At 42.0% G+C, this 15,528-nt stretch overlaps 1 protein-coding gene across 1 annotated transcript in view; it reads right to left on the bottom strand.

Annotated features, from left to right (window-relative positions):
• LOC308284869 (vertebrate ancient opsin-like) overlaps positions 1 to 15,528 on the bottom strand; it is a gene marked incomplete at both ends in the record, with an annotated part of 113,207 nt that overhangs the window by 21,834 nt on the left and 75,845 nt on the right. The window lies entirely within an intron of this gene.

The raw sequence follows: 15,528 nt of genomic DNA, 5'->3' as shown, positions 1-15,528 counted from the left end.
GTTCAAAATAAAACAGCATAATGGCAAATAAACATTGCTTTCTATTCAATAACTGTTACTACTAGTCAAGTTATTGATGTAATTTGGTTTAGAAATGTACAGATGAGCAGGTTCACACAAACTCATGTTACTGTTATTAACCATAACAGTAAAAGACATATTCCCATTTTCTAGTTTTTCTCATGTACCCCTAGGGGTACACATACCCCCATTTGAGAAACACTGGCCTAAAGGGTTTATGTACTGTAATATGTACTTTCATTTGTGTTGTAATTAAAGATTTCAAATAATTGTAGTGGAGTACAAAGTACAATATTTGCCTCTGAGATGTTGGTGAGTAGAAGTATAAAGTATGGAAATACTCAAGTAAAGTAAAAAATACCAATTTTGTTTAACTTAAGAGCGCTTATGGAGTACATGTACTTAGTTACCTTCCACCACAGCATTGTTTAAACATCAGGCTCGGCTGCAGGATGAAATGACTGAGGGGGCAGTTGAAAACGGTGAGGGGGCACATCTAATTTTTATATTAAAACAATATATATTTTGATGTTGTCGAGTGGAAACCTTGTATATCCAATACCGTTGGTTTTGTATTTATCATTTTAGAAATAATTTAAACTAGTTTTGTGTGATAGTCTTGGAAGATAAAGCGAGGCTTTACTTTACGATAAAAAGTAGAAATTTGAAACTCGGAGATACAAAGTTTCTGCCCGACAGTGACGATATAAAACTTAAACTGAGGGGGCAGGATTTGCAACTGAGGGTGAAAGGCCCCCTCTGGCACCCCCGTGGCGCCGGGCCTGTTAAACATGAATGAAGCTCTCCACTGCATGGCAGCGTGGACCACATGTGTGATTGACTGACTGATCAAACGATGCTACTGGACCAGAGCTGGGTCTGATTCTCATTTAACCTTCAAGTCAATCTTTTTCCCTGCTAGATGTCGGGGGCCTGCCAAAGGTGACTTAAACACTCATATATATTTCAAAGGCCTTTTAAAAAATAAAAAGCAAACTTTTTCCTGAAATAAAAACCACATTGTGAACTTGCTATTTTAACTAATTCATGATGTATTATTTATATAATTATTTCTGTTTTTTTGTTTACACCAACTTTATCTTTTGGGTCTCATAAAGTCAAGCTGACATATTTGTCATTCAGAATCAGTGCTACTGCTATCTAAAACATCTTTAAATCTTCCCTATAATGTCTTTCCTAAAGTGTTGGCACTGTTTTAAATCATTGACTCAACTGGCCTACTTTATGTGCTGGATTTGGACACCCTTGTGATTTGCAAACACGCATATGTAGTATATCTTTTTAATTGGGTCTAATCTGGTCTGTCATAACATGGGGATTTTCTTGTCAAATGATGCAGCCAACGGGCAGAATGACATCTAACATAGTTATTTTTGAATATTTAGTGGGTATATCTGGTAGTGACTAACAAAGTTTCCTCAGGTGAGAAGTGAGTAAATTGCAAAGAATAAGGTTGTTTCACAATATTGGTTGAGTTGTCTTCAGATGGTGTTATTATTGTACATCAGTCAGTGGAGGAAGCAGAACCCATATTTTCTTTGTTATTTAATGCAGTACTATGTCACTTTTTTTTTATTATTAATACAATGTTGTGTTGTACAATATGTGTGGTAGAGTATGTTAATACCAGTAAGACTCCCTAATCGGGAGATAAGCGACCGTATGTCGCTTATCTCCACAAATAGGGCAAAAATGTGTTTTTCCAAAATGTTCCTGATGCATGTTGATGACATGAGTGTAGACATACTGTGTAGTGATTTTCGTGATTTTAGGGCAAAATCTGTAGGAGCAGTGTCCAAAAATGTGTTTTTAAAAATCGGCCTGAAGGTGGCGCTATATGGGACAGATTCATGTTGATGGGATGAGTGTAGACATACTGTGTAGCGATTTGCGTGATTTTAGGGCAAAAACTGTAGGAGCAGTGTCCAAAAATGTGTTTTAAAAATCGGCCTGAAGGTGGCGCTAGAAGAGGGCCATGTGAGAAATGAGGGGTGGGGTGTCCGCGTTGCCTTGGCGGACGAATAGGTACGGGCCCCGGCTCTACCCGACGCTCCTAGCCCGAGTTACGGCATTTTATGTGAGCTGCAGTGGAGGGGGTCCTCCACTGGGGGCGCCACCACTTTTGCATCCGTTCTGGAGCACCAGGAGTGGGTGGTCCCCAGGAATTCCCCGTGAGCAGCCCCGTTGGGGTGGTCATTTGGTCATTTTTGCACATTTGGTAATTTTTTTACACCTGGGGGTCCCTGGAGCTCCGGGGGTCCTTGGAGGTTGTAGTTTGGCAGGTAAGGAGTGTGTGTGCAAAAGTTGACATGGATGGGGGCAACGGTTGTGGAGATATGAGCAGGGCACATTTGGTCATTTTTTACACTTGGGGGGCCCCCAGGGACCTGGGGGTCCCTGGAGCTCCGGGGGTCCTTGGAGGTTGTAGTTTGGCAGGTAAGGAGTGTGTGTGCAAAATGTGGCATGGATGGGGGCAACGGTTGTGGAGATATGAGCAGGGCAAAAGTGTGACGTGTGCCTCACGGACGGACATTTTTTTACACCTGGGGGTCCCCCAGGGACCTGGGGGTCCCTGGAGCTCCGGGGGTCCTTGGAGGTTGTAGTTTGGCAGGTAAGGAGTGAGTGTGCAAAATTTGGCATGGATGGGGGCAACGGTTGTGGAGATATGAGCAGGGCAAAAGTGTGACGTGTGACGTGTGACTCACTCACTCACTCACTGACTGACGGACGGACAGCCGGTGGAGGTTTTGGTAGTAAATGCGACCTACAGTCGCAACAACTCATACAGTTGTGATGGTTCTATTTTGTCTCCTTGCTCTTCTACTGAGACAATTATGTTGTGTCAAAGTCTCACCTACAATAGACACCAATGTTGACCTGATGATCAAGATTCTATTTATCCCCTGAGCAAGCAGTCAGTTTATATTAGCTCATTTTTAGCTGGTAGAAATACGCAGGTAATCAAATCTAGCCTGACTGCAAGCGTCAGACTAGCAGGGGTGGTGTTGTGCAGTCTGGTTTATTAACCAGGCTAAATCAAATCCGGGGTAGAAGAGGAACCTTACATACTGTAGTGCAGCTTTTTTATATTAATAATCTAAATCTGCAAAGTAACTAAATCTGTCAAATAATTGCAGCGGGGTAAAAGGTTTGCCTCTGAGATGCTGGGAAGTAGAAGTATAAAGTATCGAAAAAATTGAAATAGCAATAAAGTAATTAAAGTACAAGTATCGAAAGTGCACACCACTTGAGTAAATGCCCTTATACTGTAGTTTCACCCCCATCATCAGTCACACATTAAATAATAAGTGGAAGAAAATACAAGACACGTCACTGTGCCTCAAGCTAGGCATTTAGAGTTTTCTGTTGACAGCTTGAGAGTTCATTATTACTTTGTGACCCCACAGGTCATCCATCATCTTGGCTCGCAAAAAAAATATAAAATGCCATTTTGGCTCTCATAGCTGGGCTTCCCCTGACAACCCGTGACTCTATCAGCCCTGGAAAATGGACCGCTAATGGATTCAATCTGAGTGGCGATTGGGTACAGTACATGATGGCTGGCCTCACATTCAAGTGGAGGAAACAGAAAATAAGTGCTGAATGATTGCAATCAAAGGGTTGGGAGAGAGGAGCTGTCTATACGCTGGCTCACTACTCTTAAGGTCCGTACACACCGCCGGCGAATTGGCGAATAGCAAATTAGCGTATAATTCGCTTTTTTTTAAAAACCTTATAAAGTCAATGGAAGTGTCCACACCAAACGCGAATTTAGAAAAAGCGAAAAAGGCATCTGTTTTTTATTCGCCCTTGTGTCGAATTTAGCGAACATTCGCTGGTGAACTCCTCTCTCTCTCTGTATTAAATCAAGCTCACTCTATCCTACTTAGAGAGAGAGAGACAGCATGGTCGAGGCCCGAGGGACCTTCCCTTTGCATTGAGGCAGAGGGGAACAGTGTTTCTTTTCCGTGTCTCTCGTCTGTGTGGCTGCTTGGAAAAAGTACTTGAATGTCTACTGGTAAAAGCATGGTTTATGTATGTTTTAATGTTAATTTATATATGCGAAAAGACTAATGTTTTAAAATAAATCACTGGGTATTAAATACAATAGGATCCGAAATGTAGTGGAGTAGAAGGAAAGTACTGAGAATTGGACTCAAGTACAAATACTTACAAGTAGCCTACAGGCTACTCAAGTAAATGTACTTTTAGTTACTTTACACCACTGCTGCTGCGAGCTGCCTGTCTGTGGGGGAACAGAGCGGAGGGGGAACGGTGAACGCGTATTGTCTCTTCTGTGATGTGATGGGTTGTGTACACCGGTGAAGACTTCTATTCTTCTTTTTCTTTTTATTATTTAATAGGCTAACAACCACGGCCAGGTCATGTAGTTTCCATTGTTTTATTTGTTTTCCCCGTCCGTTCTCCTCTCTCCTTTCTTCTCCTTTCTCCTGTGGCTACATGCAGATATCACCCCCTCGTTTTTTGGCGAATTAAGCGAATATTATATGCATATTCGAGACGCTTTTTGGTGTGGAAAAAGGCGAATCGCGAATACTTCGCCTTTTTGGTTCGCTTATTCACGTCGCTTTCGCTAATTCCACGGTATGTACAGACCTTTAGGCTAAATCCATTCATTCTATTAGCTATCGTCAACACCTTACAGCAGTTTTCAAAGTGGGTGACGGGGCACCCTGGGGTGCCGTGATGGCAGTCCAGGGGTGCCCGAGGTAATTTGATAATATTTGGAATTTATTTGGACCCTTGAAAAAATATTTAGTATCATTTTAAACTTGAAGTACAAGGTTATTTTCAGTCAGTTCTAACCAAAATGGCTATTATCTCAACGTTTTCCTTGCAAAATAATCACTAAAATATCGTCACTGTTGGGCAGAAACCTTGTATCTCCAAGTTTCAAATGTGTACGTCTTTTGGTAAAGACTGTCACATAAAACTAGTGAAAACAGCCGATCGACAGTGCTTGTAGATCTGCTGTTTTAACTAGTTTAGTAAATTTTATAGATGATAATACAAAACAAAACGGTTTTGGACATACAAGGTTTCCACCCGACAACGACGATATGCTATAAATATAAGGTGCTGGGAGTGAAAATTATAATGTAGGGGTGCCTCGGCTCGGATTAAAAAAATATTTACGGGGTGCCCTGAGACAAAAAGGTTTGGGAACCCCTGCCTTACAGTACCCTTCTGATCTGTGTTGTCCGTGTCCAACACAAATCTCGGCATGGGAGATAATATATTTTTGTAATTAATTTAGAGTAGCCAATTAGTTTTCCCTTTGCTCCCCATTTAGTTGTTGTGCCAATTCCCAGATTCCCCACATACTCTTGCTGCTGTAGGCGCTGCTGGGGTAGCGAAGACCACCCTCCCCGCCTGGCTTATTTCCTCCCACAAACGTGACCAATTATGCTCCAATTAAACAAGAGGCACCGGGGAGGATTTAAACCTGCTGTCGAATTCGCGATGATGGACAGGAAATGTACCCCTGCGCCAGGGTTGCCATGACGCGCTTATTAGAAGCAACTTTGGTCTTGTTTTTTTCTGTAAAGTGGTGTGTAATATTGGTGGTGTTGTTTAAACCAATTATCATGTCCATCTGAAAATATGTTGTGGCAGGGACCACCTATTCTTTTCTTTAGATTTTTTAAATTTTTCCCAAGATTTCTTTTTTTGGAAAATAGCGAGAGTTGTGAGCTTTAATATTGGTTATAATCAAATAGCCAAGGTATATAGGTTTAAAGTGCTCATGTAGCCCATAGTCGCTTCTTTTGGGCTTGTTTTCATAGACCTGGTTGCTTGTTTCTCTCACAAAGTCTGGCAACAGTGTCCACCCTAGTTATTTTCAACGTTGCATCAGCATTAACTACTTGGGCCCTATATTGTTACAGTAGATTTTTCCTAGAATGGCACGCCCCAAAATAGGTTGAAAGTAGTTAAAAATAACAGTAGGTGCGGAACAAACAAAAGAACACCATGCCCCCTTTATTTCAATTTGACATCATGTCGGTGTGATACACAGTACATAATTGAAGATGACGGAACTGCAGGTATGATAACAGTTTGTACACTGAGTAAAAGAGGATGGGATTGATTGATTGATTGATTGATTGATTGATTGATTGATTGAATACTTTATCCGAAATGTACAGGAAACAGCACGAGGTACAGTCAGACATTTAGGCAAAAAAAAAAAACACACACAAAAAAATCCACCAACATTAGCATACAAATAACACAACAATACATATCAACAACAAATGTAAAACACTATGTACAAAGGAGAAAAACTAAACAATATTGTCGACACCTCCTTAGTTAAGAGAAAATACATCTTCACAGCCTCCTCTGACTTAAAGTAATATACTCCTGTTGACAGCACAACCACTGTGTGCAGTACAATCCTGGCAGGCCGTCCTAATCAATTACATTTACAAATTTCAGCCGACCTGAAGTCTTGGAGAGTGATGTTAAAAATAACACCAAAAAAAATGGAAAAGTTAGATCACAAGTCGGATGAAAGCGTTCCCACTGTGTCCAACAACAAACTGCATCAGTGGGTATCAGTGGGTGTCTGTTTGCAATGTGTATCATTGTGTGTCCCCTATACGGAGCCTGATATAAAGGAATTTGCTATGTTACTTTTGATGTGTGTGTGTGTGTGTGTGTGTGTGTGACTTAGTGATGCGCAGTGCGGCCCGCGACCGCGGTCCCCCGCGGTCAGCCCGCGGGCTGGGTTGAGCTGGGCCAAGAAATGTACACTTTATTGGTGGGGCGGGTTGAGGCGGTCTCGTTCGGTCTATAATGCGCAACAAGTGTCCTTCTATGCTCGTCAGCCAAACTGGTCTGTGTCATGTAATTCTAATTAAGTCCATTACTTCCTGTAAGTAGACTTGAAAATAAAACCGTTGCCTAATCATATTATGGGAGTTTAACTATCTTATTTTGAAATCCACCGACCACTGCTTGGGAGGAAGTGCTTCTGCTTTGTTAGTTTTTGGCTACTTGACACAGCCTATCTTCAGCTTAATGTAAACAGAAGACAGAACCCAGAACAACTCACGTGTGGACCAGTTTGGATTGTACAAGCTTTTGACTAAACTAAAGTTCATATTATGATATGAAAACAATGCTCCTTTGACTTAAACAACGTACACCCTTTGAAAGTTTGATAAACTTTGCACCTCCGCAGCAGATATAGGTAAGGAGCTGGTTAATTACCTTTTGCAGGTTGGATGCTGTCGTGCTGCGGTGAGAGCATAGATTGTAGGAAATAATATTTTCTCAACAAATTATGTTGAGAGGCGTAGAGCTGTTGCTTTGGTGTCTCGGCGCGGTGCGCCAGTGACTAATAGGCTTGTCACTCCTCATCTCTCTGTGATACAGTAGTTGTGTTCCGTGTGTATAGTCATACTCATACAGGAGTGTTATCAATTAAAATAAGCATGCATGTCGTCACTCGTCATGCCGTCATGTAGCTAATTAACGGTTCATTGCTTTTAAATGTTCGAACGATATTTTTGTATGGCTCTCTTGCACTGCACTGTTAGGCTATGTGCTCTAAATCAGTGCTCAACGTTTCTCCTTTCTGTTTTTGCACAGCTGCCTTAAAAATCCACATTCAAAGACGTATTTGACATGTATTTAATGACGGCAGGCCGCGGGCTGAGCTGGGCTGTGAAAATTGATGCGTTGTTGCGGGTTGGGCTGGGCTGGGTCAGAAAATAAAAATTGCGGGGGCCCGCGGTCCATAAAAATCACTAGCCCGCGCATCACTATGTGTGTGTGTGTGTGTGTGTGTATGTATGTATGTGAATGTGCGCATGCGTGTGTGTGTGTGTGTGTGTGTGTGTGCGTGTGCGTGTGCATGTGCGTGTGCGTGTGTGTGTGTGTGTGTTCGCGAGAGAGATAACACCAAGCACTTTCTGTGCTTCCATGATGCAGTCAAGCAGTTCTATGGTCCACAGCACTCTTGTCTTCACCTCTCCTGAATGCAGATGGACCAACACTCCTCACAGAGAATGGCAAAGTACCTGCAACACTGGGTTGAACACTTCAGTGCAGTCCTCAACCAGCCATGTATCAAGCATAAATTAGGGAGGCAATTACAAAAACTCCCACAAGTTGAGGTAAACCCTTGCTTTTCAAACTTCCATAGAGGAAACCAGGAAAGCCAGGGCATCTTACAGCACAGGGGTGAATTACTCGCCTGCCACTGTGGAGACTGCATGCGGTTCGATTCCTACGCCGTGCCTTCGGCCTGGCCCGGGCGCTCCATCATACCCATGCACATTATCTGCCTTTGAAGGATATCTCCGTTTTATCTTTTTTTCTAGTTCGGTGCCAGGTATTTCAGGCGATTTTAATGATTTTGATTTCAATGGGTGGGGGCATGCGTACAAGTAGCTAAATGTGTATTTTTAGACGATATAAGCCCATTCCCAAGATGCACCGCAATCTTGGGCAGATGTGACTTATGGGGCTAGTAGTGTTACTGTAAATAGTAGTAAAGAAATCACCGGCTTATTGTGTCTAAAAAGACATATTTAGCCACTTGTACTTATGCATGCCCCCACCCACTGAAAGCAAAATCGCTAAAACGATAGAAAGCAGTAAATGAAAACATTTTAACACTCATCTTTTCTTTTCTATAATTACAATCTAAAATATGAACCATTGTTGTAAAAAAAAAAGAAAAAAGAAAAGAAAAGAAGAAGTTGTCCTTTAAGTCTGTGTGTGGGTTTTATAAATATTGAAGCAATGAAAAGTGAACAAGAACATGACTTAAGTATTACATTAAATCCTTTGGAACACAGCAAGTTGTTTTTTTTCTGAAAAGTAACAGTTTTGGAGGTATAAGGTTTCCACCCGATATCTTCACCCACCATCTTTGTGAACGGCCAAAACCTTTCAGAAACAAGTTTACTTACCTTGCACAGTATTCTTTCTCATGCTGTGCATTGACGATGAAGTTAACATGAGGCTTGTCAAGGCCAGCGCAGGCTGCAGCTTTTGGACATCTATACCCGACTCAGTATAGGAAAGGACTGGCATCAAGCAGGAGACACAACTGGCAACCAGGCTGTACAACTTTTCTATTATGGGTGTGAAGCCAGGACAATGTACCAGCGCCAAGTTGAACCGTATCCACCTGAGCTGTCTGAGGAAACCGCAGAGGATCAAGCGATAGGACAGAAGCCCTCAGCATGCATGGCCGATGTTCCCTTCCTGCTTGTGCAGGCACGGCTCAGATGAACTGGCCTTGTGCCCAGCATGCCCCTGCCAAAACAAGTTTTCTTTGACGAGTTGAAAAATGGGCAAGAGAGTGCCAAGGTGGCCCCAGAAAAGTGGTACAAGGGTACACCCCGAAAGCCTCCTTGAAGAGCTTTGGAAGTGACTTGAAAATGCTGGAAAGCCCCGCAGAATAGCTCAGTGTCGGATGGCACTGTCCTCGGTGAAAGCAGGTGCTATGTTAACGAGGCAGCAGCAGCATCAATCTGCCAGCCAGGAGAGGACTTGTGGCTGTACCTCAGAGCTCTGCAGCCTCTCTGACTTGTCCAGCATGCCACGGAGAGAGACATGCTCTGTTCAGCCATCTGTGAACTCACAAAATCCCAATGTAATGGGACGTGCCGTGGTCATCATCGACTTTGATGGATAAAGAAGAACAACTGTGTGTGTGTGTGTGTGTGTGTGTGTGTGTGTGTGTGTGTGTGTGTGTGTGTGTGTGTGCGTGTGCGTGTGCGTGTGCGTGTGTGAGAGAGAGAAAGAGAGAGGGAGAGAGGGAGAGAGAGAGAGAGAGAGAGAGAGAGAGAGAGAGAGAGAGAGAGGGAGCCTACAGCTATATCAGTGTGCATTCCTGTGAGATCGTGCCTGTCAGCGTGCATGTGTGTTTGCTCTCCTATTGCATCAGGATCTCCCTGTCCCCGTGGATGACACAGAATTGCCATTACCTGCTAACAGTCAGCGTGTACGTGGCATCCACGTTGTTTCTGTCTGGGAATAGAAAGTCTGTCTGGGGTCTTCAGCTATAGCACACTGACAACTGTTATTTGCCTTCCGGCCCGGGGCCTTGCATTCATTATTTTCACAGGATATCTCGTATAAGTCCAGGATAATTGCGCGTAGCCATGTGACGCATGTGGTTTACTGAGCACAGAGTGCGGATGGTAGCCTACTTGTAGTCTATTTCCTTGTTACTTTGGATTAGTACACCCTATGTGAAATACCGTAAACAATAGCAAAGTTGATACTGAGCGATCACAATAAAGAAAGACCATGCATACTCTGACTACTAGGGGAGTGTGACTAGGATGAGGTATGATAGGTTTGTAATGCATATTACATGGTTCTCAAACATGAAGGATATGAACCCATATGGTTCCCTTTGGTTCCATCTGTACACTCTCAGGAGTTACAGACCCCTAAGCAGTGTTGATTTTGATAGGATTTTTTTTATTTTGTTTTAGTCATAGCGTTTTGAATAAAATTTAATTTAGTTTTCATCACAATTTACTCATCTGAAAAGTTTTAGTCGACTAAATATCATAAGATTTTAGTAATCTACAGTTGATTTAAAAATGTATTTTGGCAGGCTTTGATGGATGAACAAAATAGACGATCTACAAGCTCACAACGCGTTACACTGCGACGCATTAAGAGTTTGTAGATTTGCTATTTTCAGAGCGCGACAGAACACAACCAGTCGTTTAGTTCTACTGGAGCTCTTCTCCACTAGTCTCTCCCTAACATGTTAGTCTAGTTTTTATTTGTTGACCAAATTGACAATATATATTTAGTCTTATTTTAGTCATCACAGCATAGTTTTTATTTAGTTTGAAAAAGAGTTAGTCGACGAATATGTTTCGTTGTAGTTTTAGGCAACGAAATCAACACAAATCAACACTGCCTGTAAAGGTCCATTTCGTCACTGTCGGGCAGAAACCTGATATCTCCAAGTTTTTAATTTGTATGTTTTTTTTGGTAAAGTAAAGCCCTGCTTCATCATACAAGACTTTCGCACAAAACTAGTGAGAATAGCCGATTGTGTGCTTGTAGATCGGCTATTTTCACTATTTTAAATCCTTTTTAAAATCATAACAAAAAAAGGAAGGTTTTGGACATACAAGGTTTCCACCCGAAACCTTGTATGATTTGGAACCGTTCGAGGATCACCGAGGTTCCCTGCTGGATGGCTGGGGAGAATATTGGTTGCACTCACAAACAATGCAGCAGACGAGCCAAACTGGAAACAAAAAGCAATCAGAAAGGATTTTTAGGGATTTGGTGCTTCTGCTGCTCACCTCTACTGGACTCTACTTTAATTGTTTTGATGGATCAATTGATGGATCAATGTAGTTGGTTTTCACAGTGACATCCAGCTAGCTCTCTGTGCAACAAGGCACTGGAGAACAATATGGTGGCTCGTCTGGAAAGAAATAAGACCATCCAGCTCCCATATATTGATTCATTTCACGTTTATAATGGATAGTTTGAAAAAGTTTATTTTCAGTATTTTTGGAACTTCCACTCAGTATACCAAGTGATGGCCTCTGACCTTAAAGGAGTAGTTCACCCCAAACATCTATGGAGACTTGAGTTCAATATTTTTTTTTGTATTTGTCGCATTCCTAAGACAAAAAAAATATTATAGTAAATGTACCCCCATTGATTCTGACACACACCACTTGAGTCCTAGAATTCATGGAGAGTTTTTTGTTTTTGTCGCAACCCTAAGCCAATAATTTGACGACCATGTCATCGGTCACGACGATCAGTAAGAGGCTTTTTTTTGGGGTGAACTACTCCTTTAACTCTTTTCATGCCAATGACGAGCGCTCGTCATTAGTCCCATAAACGCCATGGCAAGCGTTCGTCAAATCCTGTTGTAAAGCCAGACTCAGTACAGGGGGGGAGTGGCACAGTGTACACAGTAATGGCGGAGGGATCTCCTTTCTGTTCGCTTTTGCAGCCCTGGATCTACTTTCTCACTTTCCTTGTTTATTTTGGGTAAAACGAGGCACACTCTACAGGCTCCTTTGTAATGGTGACTAGCGGCCGCCTGATTTATTTATAATTTTTTTGCGGCTCTATGAGACATATGGATGTATTTTACACAAGACCGCGATTGGAAATAATGGATGGATATTATTGCGACCGTCAGGTCTCAAGTTACTATGAAATGCTCCACCGACTGTCTCTCTGTCCGTCCGTCTGTCCGTAACGTCACACTTTTGCCCCTACTCTATCTCTGGCACCATTGGCCTTATCGATGCCAAACTTTGCACACACACACTCCTTGAATGGCAAATCACAACCTCCAGCACTGATTTCTCACATGGCCCTCTTCTAGCGCCTCCATCAGGCCATTTTTGGACACTGCTCCTAAATATTTTGGCCTAACATCACGCAAAGCGGTACACAGTATCTCTAAAGTCATGTCATCAACATGGATCTGTCCCATTTCCCATATTCCCTCCTGATTGGCTATGATTGCCTTCTAAAGTTTGTATATGCGACGTGACGGTAGCCTGACTGCAAGCGTCAGACTCTATCACACACTTCGTTTTGGGAAGAGAGTCTGAGATTTCGGGCAGACATTCCACTTCTGGGGGGGCGGGCAGGGGGTGGTTTAAAAAAATGTTAAGTTGACTTGCTCTTAATTGCTCCCTCTGAACTTCAAAGGGCTTGTGAGCTGCTGTAATTGATTGAGCCATACAAGTGTCAATAGCTTGTTAGTCACTGAAAGCATCAAAGACTACAATCTGTTTGATGTCTGTAATAAGAGTGGAGGGGGGAATGTGTTTGAATACACACAGACTCGCCTGATTGGCTGAATGGTTTTGAACCAGGCCACCACCCACCACGTGCCCCAAGCCTACAGCCCTGATTGGCTCGCCCTCTCTGAGGGCTGGTGGAAAAAGCTTATTTAATGTGAAGGGCCAGACTATACAACACCACCACTACCAACAGGGGGTGGTGTTGTGCAGTCTGGTTTATTAACCAGGCTAACGTGACGGCGCTTATCTCCCGATTAGGGAGTCTTACTGGTTCTATAAAATCGCATTGGTAAGGTACTTTGATGGCAGGGAACAGACTAAAAAAGGCTTCTATTTGGCCGTAGAAGAGTTAGCAGGGTTTTCACATCTCCTTTTGGTATTGCATCAGCTGGAAACTTGACGTAGCGATACCAAAAAGTAGTACCCATTACTTTTTATTACACTTCTTGGTACTACATTTGCCTGATGGAAAACCCCCCTAAAAAATGGCGAGCAGAGTCGAGTCATACAGTGGGGAAAATGTCATATTGACCTAGCTTGGAATCCTTGCATACTTATCTCCATTGCCCTGTGGGGAGCTGGCCATAAAACTTAGTTTATGAGGACTGACTGGGTGCGGAGACGACTAGGACATTGGGATTTGCTATTCCGAGACAGTGCCTCTGGAACGGGACACTATAATGTCGACTGTAAAGGCCGATTATGAGGAGCCTATGTGAGGTTAACTGCTACATTACTCCCATATCTCAGTGATTCCTGTCTAATAAAAGCCTTACTGTACCTTAATATATATCGTCGTTGTCGGGCGGAAACCTTGCATGTCCAAAACCATTTGTTTTGTATTTATCATTTTAAAAATTGTTGTGTGCTTGTAGATCGGCTGTTTTCACTACTTTTGTGCAACAGCCTTGTATGGTGAAGCAGGGCTTTACTTTGCGAAAAGAAAAAATACATATTTGAAACTTGGAGATACGAGGTTTCTGCCCGACAACGACGATATGCACATGCAGGGAAATGATGAGATTATGAGATTAAATAAAAAAAGAAAAAGAAAAAAAAGGCAGCCCACTATTACCTATTGATGAGATGAGCAAAAATCTGAAGACAGGAAGCATTCACAGCAAATTATTTCCACCACATGTAGAATAATACGAATGTGATTTTATTTTTCTTTATTGCGACCGAAGGTCGCAGTTTAGTATGAGAAACGGCACATCTGACAATATAACATCTCTGCTAGTATAGAGTACCTACAGTAAGTCCTGCGTGACGTCACTCGTTCATTGCGAAAGTTTTCCTCTATGGAGAATAACATTGGGTCATCTTAAAATGGTCTTTGTCAGGGGGATGACTGTATCGTTTACGGTAGTCAGTCACTCATATTTGATAGAATCTGTTTCTGGTGAAAGTTTTAAATCGGTGGCGTTTTCTTGCCATCAGTTGAAGCTTCATATCCATATGAGTCAAGTCGCCAGGATCATTTGTTCATTTTTGTAATACAGTTCTTATTTGACGCGATAAAATAATTGGTATATGGGAATCCAATATGGGGCAATGTTGTTTTTGACAGCACATTTTGATTTAGTTTTAGTCATAGTCTTTTGAATGAAATGTAATTTAGTTTTAGTCATAATTTAGTCACCTGAAAAGTTTTAGTTTTAGTCTAATTTTAGTCGACTGAATATCATACGTTTTTAGGCGACTAGATCTACGGTTGATTTTGTCAACTAAAATGTATTTTGGCTGACCTTGATGGCAACGTAATGACTGATTTTATGCTGCGACGCGTTGTGAGCTTGTAGATTGGCTATTTTCAACACACCTGAGAGCAACCAAACATAAAATCTTCTCCACTAGTCCCTCCCTAACGTTTTAGTCTAGATTTTATTTTGTTGACGAAATTGTCAATATAGTCTTAGTTTTAGTCATCAAAGCTTAGTTTTTATTTAGTTTTTGTCCGTGAAAAAACGCAGTCGACCAAAAATGTTCGTCACAGTTTTAGCCGACAAAATCAACACTGATATGGGGGAAAGAAAGCGACCCAGGTAGGAATGCTTAATTTATGTCAGACTTCGGTGCTCCAGGTCTCGGTTCAACAGCTCAGCGGCTCCATATGAATTTTTCAAAAGCGGATATTAAAACCCATTCAGAACGGGTACACATTATAGTGTATCATAATTTTATGCTTTAACTATTGAAAAATAGCAGATATACAAGCTCACAGCGCGGCACCGAGTGCCGCGCTGCGAGCTTGGAGATCTGCTATTTTTGAAAAATCGTGAAAATTAGAATTTTGACCCGATTCTATAAGTGTCTTTTGAATCCTTCTAAGACTTTTGAAAACCTATGTTTCTATGTCAGCAATCAGGTCAGCCATTGTCAAAGAAAAGGTCCTTTTCACTTAACTGGAGCTCAGTTAGTCTGTTTTTTTATCCCAAGGGGGAAACTGAATTTCCCCCTTGGGATAATAAAGGTATCTATCTATCTATCTTCTTGAGAGACTACTGTGTCAGTGGTTCTCAAACCTTTTCATGTGAAGGACCCCCAAAATGACATGCATTTGGCCACGGACCCGCATCTCAAAATATTTAGTTCCAGGGACCCCCCCCCCAGAAGCAAAATTTGAGTTACAAACATTTGCTTTGAAAATACATATAGTCAAAGATTTGCACACATTTTCACGCCTTTT

The sequence above is a fragment of the Nannobrachium achirus genome (assembly GCF_963921795.1).
Source record: "Nannobrachium achirus genome assembly, chromosome: 5".
NCBI lineage: Eukaryota > Metazoa > Chordata > Actinopteri > Myctophiformes > Myctophidae > Nannobrachium > Nannobrachium achirus.
Note: the sequence above shows the minus strand (reverse complement) of the source record. Positions and strands in the feature narration are given on the sequence as shown.